This window comes from Trichosurus vulpecula, chromosome 4 (genome assembly GCF_011100635.1).
Source record: "Trichosurus vulpecula isolate mTriVul1 chromosome 4, mTriVul1.pri, whole genome shotgun sequence".
Taxonomy (NCBI): domain Eukaryota; kingdom Metazoa; phylum Chordata; class Mammalia; order Diprotodontia; family Phalangeridae; genus Trichosurus; species Trichosurus vulpecula.
This window is the reverse complement of record NC_050576.1, coordinates 385,017,884-385,030,741: the sequence shown is the minus strand read 5'-3', so window position 1 is coordinate 385,030,741 and position 12,858 is coordinate 385,017,884. Positions and strand designations below refer to the sequence as shown.

General features: G+C 35.7%; 1 protein-coding gene across 1 annotated transcript in view; it reads right to left on the bottom strand.

Annotated features, from left to right (window-relative positions):
• The window catches only part of MYO16 (myosin XVI), a 675,300-nt gene that overhangs the window by 120,576 nt on the left and 541,866 nt on the right, over positions 1–12,858 (bottom strand). The gene's annotated exons all lie outside the window — the stretch shown is intronic.

Here is a 12,858-nt window from a genome sequence, read left to right as displayed (position 1 = left end):
GTATCAGGTGTTTCAAACTCTTGCATCTTCATAGTTTTATAAAATGACTGAGAACATTCTATTTTTTATTGTGTCTGAATATCCTTTCTCCAGAATTCTTGAAAGAGAATTTTACTCTAAGCTACATTTTCTGTTTTGTGTCAATAGTCTAGATGTTCCTAAAGTGTGAATTCAAAGTAGGAAAGATAATTACATACACAAATGCCTAGTATAGTACAACATTCTTTGGTTTCCAAAGAAGGTGATTTGGGTTAAATTAAATATAATTATAGGCTCAAAAATGATGCCATCTTACCTAGAACAGAAAGATCTAGTCCAGAGGGAGGAACAGCAGACAGAAAACTCATTGCAGCTTGCTACTAGATTCCCCAATCTGTCATTTTGGGGCCATTATGAATATCACTTCATTGGACTGAACATATCTATAAGATGTAGTTAATTTATATAAAAGGATATATTCCTCCAAATGAAGTGGAAGATCCATTAATTAAAAATATAGTTGATCTACCATGGGCACAAAAGCATAGTAAAAACTGACTTTGTTAAAGTTGCTTTTAGAAACAGCCTCAATCTCCCCATATCTGAATCTCTGAAACTAAGCAATAATTTAACCCACCTGAAAGATACAGTATGCTGAGTAAGAACATTAATATTCCTAATTAAAGCTTATGAATAATATGATAGGCCATATGGCATAATGGAAAAAGCACCTGTCTTGAGGACAAGAAACCATTGGTTTAATTCCTAGGCTTGATACAAACTGAATGAGTGACACCTGGCAAGGCACTTAATTCTTCATTGCCCTGGCAACTCTCTAAAACTGTAAGTTACAGATTTATTGCTGATATGCATCACTGGAAGGAGTTTCCACACTTCCCACTCTAAATCCCAAATTATTAACATATAGGTTTTTCTGTGGCATATATGAACATGAATAGCATGAAGCATTTAATAATAATTTCTATTTTCTGTGCATTGAAAATTAGTTTTCCTTCTGAAATGATACTGAAAAGATAAAATAAACTTTTACTTTCTGAGTAATTATCTTTTAAAAAAATTCATAATATTGAATAGGCCATTTGAACTTTAATATTTTTTACCAATTACATAGTATTTCAGCCTTTGATTACCCAAGATGTCAGTCAACAAGCACTTACTATGTGCTAGTTATCCTCCACGCACTGTGCTAAGTCTTAAGGAGTAAAAAAAAGGCAAAATGTTCATGACCTCAAGGAACTTACATTCTAATGCAGGAGATAACATGCAAAAATAATGTATATATAAGATACACACATTGTACATGTGAAGAGTAATCTCTGAGGGAAGGGTACTAACAAATAGGGAAGACTGACAAAGGCCTTTTACAGAAGACATTTGAACCGAGTCTTAAAAGAAACCAAGGTAGCCAGAAAACAGAGGTGAGAAAAGAAAGCATTCTATTCATGAGAGGGGTGCCATCAAAAGGCATAGAGCTGGGAGATGGAGTATCATGTTTAAGGAACTACAAGAAGGGCCAGTAATGCTCCATCATGGAATAAGAAGGAGAGAATAAAGCATAAGAAGACAAAAGTGATAGGAAAAGTCCAGTATGGGAAAGGCTTTAAATGGCAAAGGATTTTATATTTGATCCTGGGTGCATTAGGGAGCCGATGGAATTTATTGCATGTCTATATGTGAGTGAGAGGTGGGGGTATTTTTTTGTTTATTTCTGGTACCTATCTATACCTGGTTATTTCTCATTATCAATTCCTTAAGGGACAATGACTTTTCCTTTCTTGTTTTGATTCCATATCTCACTTAATAAAGTAAGAATAATCCAGAATGTTGTAGTAATGAAAAAGCTCTCACTAATTTACTATTCTGGGTCCCCAAATAAACACCTTATTCTGGTTGTTTACAATATTCCATTAGAGTGATACAATGAAAAGGGTCCTGGATTTGGCATCAAGAGACTTTGGTTTGAGTCTCGCGTCTGTCATCTACTAGCCACATGGTGTCTCTTAATTTAGAGGCAGCATGGTGTAGTACACAGAACACTGTCTTTAGAGCAGGAAAAATCTGGATTCAACTTTCTCATCTGATACATACTAGCTGTGTAACCATGGACAAGGTACTTAGCTTTCTTAGGCCTCAGGCAACTCTGTACTATTGTAAGTTATAGCAAAAATTGCCAATCTGCATAGATGAAGGGAGTTTCTATACCGAGTACTCTATAGTAATGAAAGCACAAATTCAGTCCCCCATCCTCCAACCCACCCTACCCCCAAAAATAAATAACAGATTTAATAACTCTAACTCCTCTTTTCCTTAACTGTGAAATGAGGATAACAAGACATTCATAGACTTCCTTATATGGTCTTCCTATAGTGCTGAAGAACTATAAAATTTTGTATTCCTATTTATTTCACATGGGACTCTGTATTCTAACAGGATAGCAATTCCTGGGGGCAGGAGCAAGGGATCATTTTATTTTTTGTCTTTAAATCCCCAGCAAATAATACTACTTGGCACATAGGTACTTAATAAATACTTCTTGGATGAACAACATTCAAATGTTGGGAACTCAATAAGCACAATTTAAAGTTTCATGAGAATAAATCTAATCAACTCTTTCTTTGCTGTTTCAAAAGGTATTTTAGGATCTTTCGGTATCTCACGATAATACTCAGCATGACTGACAGTTGAGGCCTTCCAATATCTGACCTCTACTTAGATCTCCAACTTTATCTCCCAGTGTACACATATGTAGGCCAGCCAATCCGTCTTATCCCACCACATACGTGTACCTGACTCCCTACCTTCCTCTTAAGGCCCAGTTTCATTTAAATCATGATTCTTCTGAGGTGTCTTTCATGGCTACCCTGGTTCTCAGAAATCATTATTCTCCTCTCAAGTACTCTAACACTTAGTGTTTCTTTGGGTCATTTTTAAAGGCAGCTAGGTAAGCCTAGTGGGTGGAACACTAGACCGGGAGTCAGGAAGAGCTGAGTGCAAACCTACCCTAGACACTTACTAACTATATGATTCTGGGCACGTCACTTAACCTCTTTCAGCCCTAGTATTCTCATTCGTCCAATGGGGATAAGAATAGCACCTACCTCCCAGGGTTATTGTGAGGACAAAATGAAACAATATTTGTAAAATGCTTTGCAAATCTTAAAGCTCTGTATAAATTGTAGCTATTAATAGGTTGCCTTTAACATGTTACATAGGTAGCATGTTCTCCATATAAATGCTAGTTGTTGCTGCTGCTGCTTTATCTGTGTGTAGTTCCATTTCCCCAGACTTATTCAAAGGCTCTGAAGGGCAGGGAACATGGCACATTTCATTCCATCTCTAGTGTATAGCAAAGAGGTATACATGTAGCACACACTTAACAAATCTTTTTAGTTAATGATCATTGACTCACAAAAAGTTTTGGAGGGTTATTTAGAGTCCATATAGTCTAAATTTCTCATTTTGCAGATGAAGAAAAAAAACCAGTGATGCAAAGTGATTTAAGATCATAATTAGCAAGTGGGGTAACCGGGTCTTGAACCAAGTGTTATTGTGTTCTTTCTCTTCCATCGTGTTGATTCATGAGCAACAATTTTCTTTGACATGCTTGGTGTGGAAGGGGGAGGGGAATGTGTGGAACTTGATTTAACTCTGTGGTAGGTGCTATAGGTTGTTTTAAAAAATCAAGTCCAAATAGACTCTTGTTTATCTTGTTTATGTCATTTGTCTCTTTTTCATAAAAGGGGAGTATGGAAAAATTCTCAATTATTTAACTGCTCTGGATTTTTGGACGGCACAGCAACAAGACTTTACTGCACTCTATATTGAGTGGATTCTCATTAAATTTTTCTTATTGACTGTGCTACATTCCATCACTTGGAATTCTGATAAGGCTACAATGCTACTGATCTAAGTGGGATATGGAAGGAAGCTCATAGGCTTTATGAGGACATAGCAAATCTGACTTTTTTGGTTGACCAAAAATAGTTATTTTTACAAAGAGAAGCATTTCTTTCAGAAAGAATCTTCATGTGTGTGCTTTCAATGTATGGAAGTATTAATGTGTTCCCAAATTTTCAAGGAAGACAAGCTTTTATCTATCTCTCTAGCTATCTATCTATACACACTTATATGTATGTATATTATATGTATATGTGTCTGTGTATATATGTGTGCATACATATCCATATCTGTGTGTATACACACAGAGATATGCATATATCTCAAATAAAATGAGAAACCACTGGTTAGAATGCACACTGCATCCTCAGACATGTCTAGATTCCTAATGTTTAAATATTTTCAACATCACCAGCTGCAGAGAAAGAGAAGAGAATACATGACAGCCAGTGATTTTTATAGTCTATTTTCTAGTTTGTACCTTCCACTGATTTATGAAGAAAGGTTGAAGTGTTACTTCAGTGATAAAACAAAGACCATAAACTGTTAATTTATTGCACTAATAAGAACTAACAGTCCTAAAACAATTGTCTTATCTTAAAAGTGGTAAGAAAGGAACTTAAAAAACTTTTAATATCATCTCATTCTCATTTTTACTATCGTTTCTATACTACTCTAAGACGTATGTGACAATAAATCCTTCATCCTGCTGGTTTCATTTGTAGGCATGAGAAATGTTCATCTTGCATTTCTCAGCACTCACCACCAGAGAATCCCTCAGAAAATATACCTTTTAGAATTTCATATAACCAAGAACTCTGAACTCTTCTTTAAAACTACTTATAAAGAAGAAGATAATAAAAAAATAAAAACAAAAAAAAAGAAGAGAATGATTTTTAAATCACTTTTTCTTCCTTGTATTTGGAGTCAGAGGACTTGAGGAGCTTTGCTATTTAGTACTTGGCTGACTTTGAGTGAGTTAGCCTCCCTAGACCTCATTTTCCTAATCTTCAATATTAGGGGGCTAGATAAGATAACCTATGAGGTCCCTTCCTTCTGTAAAATTATGATCCTAATGAGACTATGAAGTAGGAAGAGTGTATGGCAATACTTCTACAAGCTGTGTGACACTGAGTAAGATGCTTAACCCTATTTGCCTCAGTTTCTTTATATGTAAGATGAGTTGAAGAAGCCAATGGCAAGCCACTCCAATATCTTTGCCAAGAAAACCCCAGATGGAGTCATGAAGTCAGGTTCACTGGAACGGTCGAATGACAACAACAAAATAGCTGGTATTTCTTGCTTTTGAAGTACATTTTTAATTGTTTTCAATTATTGAAAGGAAGTGTATAGTATGGGCTATAGTTCTTGAATTCCAGTCAAGGATCTAGGTTCAAATCCTGGCTCAAATACTTATTTTACGGCCAGGGGAAAGTCAAAGCTTCATCTTCTGCATATGAAAAATGAGGGTGTTAATCACCTACTTCAAACACTTTGTTAGGAAGAAAGTATCTCAAAAACCTTCAAGCACAACATAATTTCCAATTATTAATAGTTCTATTTTTTAAGTCAAAAGCCAATACAGACTAGATTGGCAAATATGAAATCAGCCTTTTAGTGCTACCATTAGCCAAGTGATATTGAGCAAATCCCTTAATCATTTTGGACTAATGGACTTGAATTATAGGATCTCTAAAGTCACTTTCCAAACTCTAAAAGTGAAGTCTATGCTTCAACTTTCACATCTTATAATTAGGATAATATTATTTTGAGATACTATGCTTTACAGGTTCTATATTATTCTTCACCAGAGAAGAAAGAGAGATTTATATATTTCTGTTTAAAGTAAAATAAACTCACTTGTTTGGATCTATATTAAAAATGGGAAAACATTCCCAAGCCCCTCTTTCCTTCATGTATGGGAATACTCTAGATATTCCTGTGTTTCCGTGTTGCCCACCCATCTAGATAGCCGAAAATTAATACAGTAAATTCAAATGACTACATTGTATAATTGATCTTATAACTAGGTAATTCACATCTGATGTGTAAAACTCATTTGCCTAATTTTCTTGTTTCATATTAACTAAAAAGATTTTAATTTTATGTAGATGACAACGTTCAAAACAATGTAGGCATAAATGTTGGTTAGAATTTTTTAAAGGCTATTGTAGATGAAGGCAGCAATTTTATTATTATTATTTGGGAGCAATAGGGGTTAGGTGACTTGCCTGGAGTCATACAACTAGTAAGCATCTGAGACCAGATTTTAACTCAGGTCCTCCTGACTCTCCAGGGCTGGTGCTCTATCCATTGTGCAACTTAGCTGCCTTAATAATTATTTTTAAGGACGTTATTGTGGACACAGCATTTATATAAACTATAGTGGATGATAATCCACACACAAAATTATCTGGAAAATGGATATATTAGAATAATTGACTATTTTGAAAATATCTGTTTAATCAATACTTTGTTAATGGTTTAACTAAATATACTATGTCACATTCAAGATAGTTGGCAGTATGAATTCAAACTGGCTTATATTAATAAAGACTGTCCTGTATCTGCAGTACTAGTAGCATCCTGGCATTCAGCTGTTGTTTTTTTTTTCAGTTTCAGGTTTTTTTTCCCTTTTATCATGTTACTATTATGCAGGGTACTTAGTCTCAGGTACACAAATGTGGACTAAGGTCTGATGAGTACCCAAACTTTAAGGAAAAAATCCGATCTTGTTCCAAGAATTACATGAGGAAAAAAATAAAATAAACCTGATTGGCTTTTTGTTCTCTTTGCTCCTTTTAACATCTAAATCATCATGGACCATTAGATATTGACAAGAATTATTCACTATCCCTAAACCTTACCATCTCTTCTATTTTTGTTTCTTATATTTGTTAAAATGTGCTCTTTAATCTTAGACTGGACACAGATATTTTATTTGTTATTTCCAACAAAAGTCACATGTAAAAGAATGGAAGGTTGTTATATAATGTTAAGTATTGGGGTGTAGAACATGCACTGTGTTATAACAGTTTGCATGGCAAACCCCGTATAGTGTTAAAATAATTCATAGTTTTAGTGTTGCAATCATTCAACATAGTTTTCAGACTTTTTAGCAAACACATATGTTCATTTGGCCTCCATATAAATTAGAAGAATATAATTTTTTCTCTATATCGATATGTACATATGAAAACCAACTCCAAGGAAAGGTTGAGGAATTTAAAAATTGAATAATCTAAATGAATTTCCTTATTAGAGCACTTGTAAAATGAACTTCATTCATTCATCCATAGATTATTTCTGAAAAGATCCCAGGTGCCAACCATTCCAAATAACTCTGCCCAGCAAACATCTCTCTGGTAATGCTTCCATATCTATATTCTCTTACTCTAACTGGTGAGTTCCCCCCTGAATCACCATTATGGAAGAACCCATGCCATCTCCAACTCAAGCTTTTCAGCTTGCCTTTACTTGCTTTCTCTACTAAAATGCATGCTCTTTGAGGTTAGGGGTGTGTTGCTTTTTGCTTTTACTTTTACTCCCAGTGCTTAGCATGGTACCTGGAACAAAGCTTAATAAATGCTTTATTTATCTAACTCATCATTTTGCAGATTGAGAAAATGAGGCCCAGAAAGATGACATGACCTGGTCAATGTCAAATGTGGCAGAACCAGGATTCAAGACCTGTTCTGATGCCTCCAAATCCAGCATCCAAACTGTACCAAGCTGTGATTATGAAGTGAAAAAGTAAGAAATAGTATTCTAGTCACTATGGAAAAACAATTGTAATTTATATTTCTTGGATTCTATACATCTTCTGATGCTATACATCTATATATCTGAAGATGCATATTCTGACTACTGTGAGTCCCTTGTAGCAGTGTTCCAGAATGGTTATAACTGGGATTAGCTTACAAAGGAAAGGAGTTAGAATTCTTGTCTTTCAAAAGAATTATAGACATAAAATCAGAAATGAAAACAACTTAACAAGAGTGAATGTAATGAGAATAACTTAGAACTGAAGGATTCTATGATCCCATATGTTAATATTGATTTTTTTGTTTTTTTATAGAACTATCCATATGTTAACTTTTAATGAAGTAAGTCATGCATTATCCATTTTATAGTTCCTATTATCCAAATAAAAAGAATGTCTTGAAAACCTCATGGTAAGCCGTAGAAGTGAAATTAGAAAGCACGTGCAACAGGTATCAGGAGTTATCCAGTGTAGCCTCAGACCAAAGACTGATGAATCAAAGAGGAGGCTGAATAATGAGCCATCACACCACAACACTGCTGAAAAATAAAGATGTCACCATTGTCTCACAAATTGTGAGAAATCTTAAGGACTCAACAGTAGCCTTTAGGACTTGGAATACCTTTAAAGAAATGAATGAAATTCATGGAGTTCAAATTCTTGTGTCCAGTTAAGGTAGAAATCAAATTTTCTATAAAGAGAGGAAAAGGCTTTTCAATTAACCAAAAAATATTTATTGTGTGTGCTTTCTATGCTCCAGGCACTCTGCCAAGCACTGAAGATACAAAGAAAAGCAAAGACACTGTTTTTGCCCTCAAGGAGCTCACATTCAAGTGGAGGAGATCATGTGTAAATAAGTAGGTACATTGAAGACACAGTGATTATTTAGGTTGTGATGTCAGAAGAGAACCCACTAGAATGTAGAGGGACCAGGGAAGGTCTCCAGCAGAAGGTGGGCTTTGAGCTGAGACTTTAAGGAAGTCAAGGTAGCTAAAAGATGTTGCTGAGGATGAAGAGCATTCCAGGCATAAGAAGGCATGGTGGAAGTAAATGGTCTTGTAGGTAAGAAGCGACAAGTAGGCCAGTGTGCATGAAAGGTGATAGAGGGTTTTGAATCAAGATACTGGGGGGTTAAATTAATACTCTTAAGAGTTCCAACAAATACCAAGTAATAGCTAAAGGAAATGACTTTCTCAAGCTGCCTCACTGCACTGGGTAACTGCAGAGTATTGTGCAGTTTTGGACCAAAGCCTCTCTCTCTCTCTCTCTCTCTCTCTCTCTCTCTCTCTCTCTCTCTCTCTCTCTCTCTCTCTCTCTGTCTCTCTCTCTCTTCATCTCTCTCTTTCTTTCTCTCTCTCTCCCTCTCTCTCTCTGCACCACCCCTCTCTCTCTCTCTCTCTCACACACACACACACACATGCTTTCAATCATCCCCAAGAACTCCTCTGAAAAACTAAAGAGAAAGAAATTCTTGCTAAATTAAGAATCAAAGAAAAATGGTGAACAGTCATCTTTCCCTAATAAGCCACAAATTTGAAGAACTTATAGTTAAGGAATGATAGAGCAAGTCTAGCTAGCTGTTCATCAGACATGGGTCTGCACCGTAACCAGGAGAACTTCCTTTCTATAAGAAAAATAATTGTGCCTAGACAGAGCTCTGGGTTTGGGTTTTCATGCTTTCGAACCTTAAGAATAAAACTAGCCAGTGGATCAGAAGTACAAATGAGATAGAAATCAGCACTTCCATGGCTTATCTTGATTCCCTTTTACAGAGTGCTGATTCCAACTTGGATTTAATGATAGCATCAAATGTAATTCTAGGTAACTGAGCCACATGCAGAGACACAGAATGGTAATGATTCCCCCCCCCCCCACAGCACACCATTTCATCAGCCAGTTTTATTCTGGCTATGATTTCTACACTATATATACGGGTTTCAGAATGACTTTATAACTGGTCAGGCGTTGAGTATATCGCCTGACATTTCCTCAGTAGAGAAGTTATTTCAGGTTTTCCTGACTTCTAAATTTCAAACTTCATTTGTGTTGGTTAAAAACTACACCTCTCTTCTAGTACTCTCTTGCCTGGGAATGGGTGCAGGGGCGAGGGAGGGTTGTTTGAAGGGTGAGAGCGTGGAAGGAAGTAGCAAGGAGGCGGTCTTAGTTTTAACTTATTCACGAGCTCCTCTCAAATGACTTCTTTTATTCCAGCAATGATTCAGTTGAAAGAATTAGTGCTAGCTCCTGAGTTGGCTAAAAAGGTTCTTTATTAGAATACCACATCTTGTGTCACTGATTGTGATTCTGTTCATAGCATTGACATCCTCTTCCTCCACCCCTCCCTCACTCCACCCCAGCTTTGTTAGCTGACATCACCCTACGTTAGTAATTCCTCCCTTTGGCTTTCCTTTTTTATACATTCCTCTGGTAGGGCTGTGCATCCATGACAACTACTGACTGTGTGAGCTTCCTCCCTCAGACTGTTATTTAAGGTTCAGATTCCATGATTAGTCAAAAAAAGATAACGAAGAAAGGGATTAGGTGGCACAGACAATTAAACTATTACTCATTTGTGCTCAAAAATCTAGGTTCTTGCTTCTGTGTCACTGAGAGATTAGTGTGTTACTATCAATCTTGTTTCGCCTCCATTTTTGTCTATATCCGAAGACTGCTTCAGCCTCTTCTGCAGCAATCCTGAGCCATATGTTCAGTTCACTCCTCAAATACTGTCCTCTTTTTCTGCCCCATCAATTAGCTTTCACTTGTGTTTCTCCTGACTCTACCAACCCTCCAAATTATAATCTTTTGCACTCAATAAACTTTAAGCAAAAATCTTCCTTTTCTAAAGATATCTGATTCGCCTTTAATGACTGTGAAATTAAGAACATTACATTTCTATCAAGTATTATTTTATTTTCTTCAGATATTTAAGTCATTTTACTTTTACTTATATTTTAAATTATTTGGGATGTTGAAGACTGGCATCTTTTCTGTCATTTTTCCTCTATTGCCACTACTTTTTCTTAAGTGAAATTATTCTTAAAAATTGTTTTAATGTTTCATAGTATTCTACAAATGTTGTTTCATTTTTTATTCTCAAAAGAACCCTGAGAAGGAGATCATAAAAAGGAAAAAGGACCCACATGCATAAAAATATTTATATTAAAAAATTTATAACAATAATATTTATAAAATATTTATAGAATTCTAAAATATTTATAGCAAAAAATATTTTTGTGGTGGCAAAGAATTGGACATTGAGGGGATGCCCATCAGTTGGGGAATGACTGAACAAGTTGTAGTATATGAACGTAATGGAATATTTCTGTGCTATAAGAAATGTTGAGCAGGTAGATTTCAGAAAAACCTGGAAAGAGTGAAGTGAGTAGCACCAGGAGAACATCTTACACAGTAACAGTAACACCGTGTGATGCTCAATTAAAATTAGCTCTTAGCTAAGACAATTCCAAAAGATTCATGATGGAAAATGCTATCTACATCCAGAGAAAGAACTATGGAGTCTAAATACAGATCGAAGTATACTATTTTCATTTTGTGTGTGTGTTTTTTCCTTTTGTTCTGTTTCTTTTTTCACAACATGACTAATGTGGAAATATGTTTTGCATTATTGCACATGTATAAACTATATCAGATTGCTTGCTGTCTTGGGGATAGGGGAGGAGAAGGAGGGAGAAAAATTTGGAATTCAAAATCTTTCCAAAGATGAACATTGAAAATTGTCTTTACATGTAACTAGAAAAAATAAAATACTATTAAAAGAACCCTGGGAGATGGGTATTATTATTTACATTTTAGAGTTGAGTGAAACTAAAGTAGAGAGAGGTTAAATGACTTGCCCAGGGTCACAAAGGTAGCAAAAGGAAGGGTTTGAACACAGGTCTTCCCAATTTGATGTCTAGCTCTCTATCACCTGTGCCAGCAAGCTGCAAAGAATTTGCAAACATTCTATTCACTGGGCTACGTAGCTAAAACACTTTACAAACCACAAAGTATTAACTTTTGTTAATAATAATATGTTAACAGTTTTCATAGCTATAATAATAATAATTAAATGATTGATTTTGCATTTAATAACCAAAAAAATAAGCCATTTTTAACTACCTGTGCCATAGTTCCCCAAACACCAGGAATGTAAGAACAATGTTGGGAGAGCAACTTGTCTCAGGGCCATTTCTTGCTGAGGTATATCAAACTTATACAAGAAGAATGTAATTCTAAAAATAGCTCAAATTTCTATAGAGCTTTAAGGGTGACAAAGCACTTTACATACAATATGCCATCGGATGCTTGCAACAAACTGATGAGGTAGTTTAGAGATCAGTAAACTAGCAGCATTAAGCTTTATTTCTTCTCTGATTATACTGGATACTATAATGAAGTCATAATTTTAGACCTATAAGGGAAGCCAGAGTTCACCAAGTCCAATTCTTCATTTTTACAGATGAGAAAGCTACAGGCAAGAGAAGTTTAGTTACCTCCCCAAGGTCATAGAGGTCGTGAATATCACTTGTGGGAGTTCACTTTCTGTCTTCTACTTCCAACAGTCTTTCCACTGTACATTCATTGAACTGCTTTTAGCAAACATGCATTTTAATTGATAGCATTTTGGCTATCTGTTCCTCCCTCTTTCCTCCCTTCCTCAAAGCTATCTTTTTCTCTCATGGAGAAAGGTTTCCAAGTTCATTTCCATAGCCCATGCCTCTCCTATTACTAGGATGCTACATATAGCTCCAAGCTATATACCTACCACAGAACATAGCTATGCTCTTCCTTCCTTAAAGCTTTTACCTTCAAGTGAGGTCAAATGTCAATGGCCGAGGTAGGGGCAAATCCAGACAGAATCAGAGTGCAAAGTCCAGGTAAATCACTAACAAGAATTAGATGTAATTCTATGTAATGCTTGTGAGATTAAGAGTGAATAAATCAAAGTTAATCTACATAGCCATTGCTTCCAGACTCTGTGCTAACTTTGTGGTATGCTGAAAAGCTTTTAGCAACAAAGTTCACAGGAGAACCATGCAAGTTTAATTGCACTCTCCTAACTTCAGCCTTTTATATGAAAGAGAGCCCTTTGATTTCCCTCTTCTAGCTACCTGGTGGTTGTTAGCTGTGTACTATATAGCTAAAATCAGTAAATCAAACAGATTGATTCCTTTCCAAGGAATACATTTAAGGTC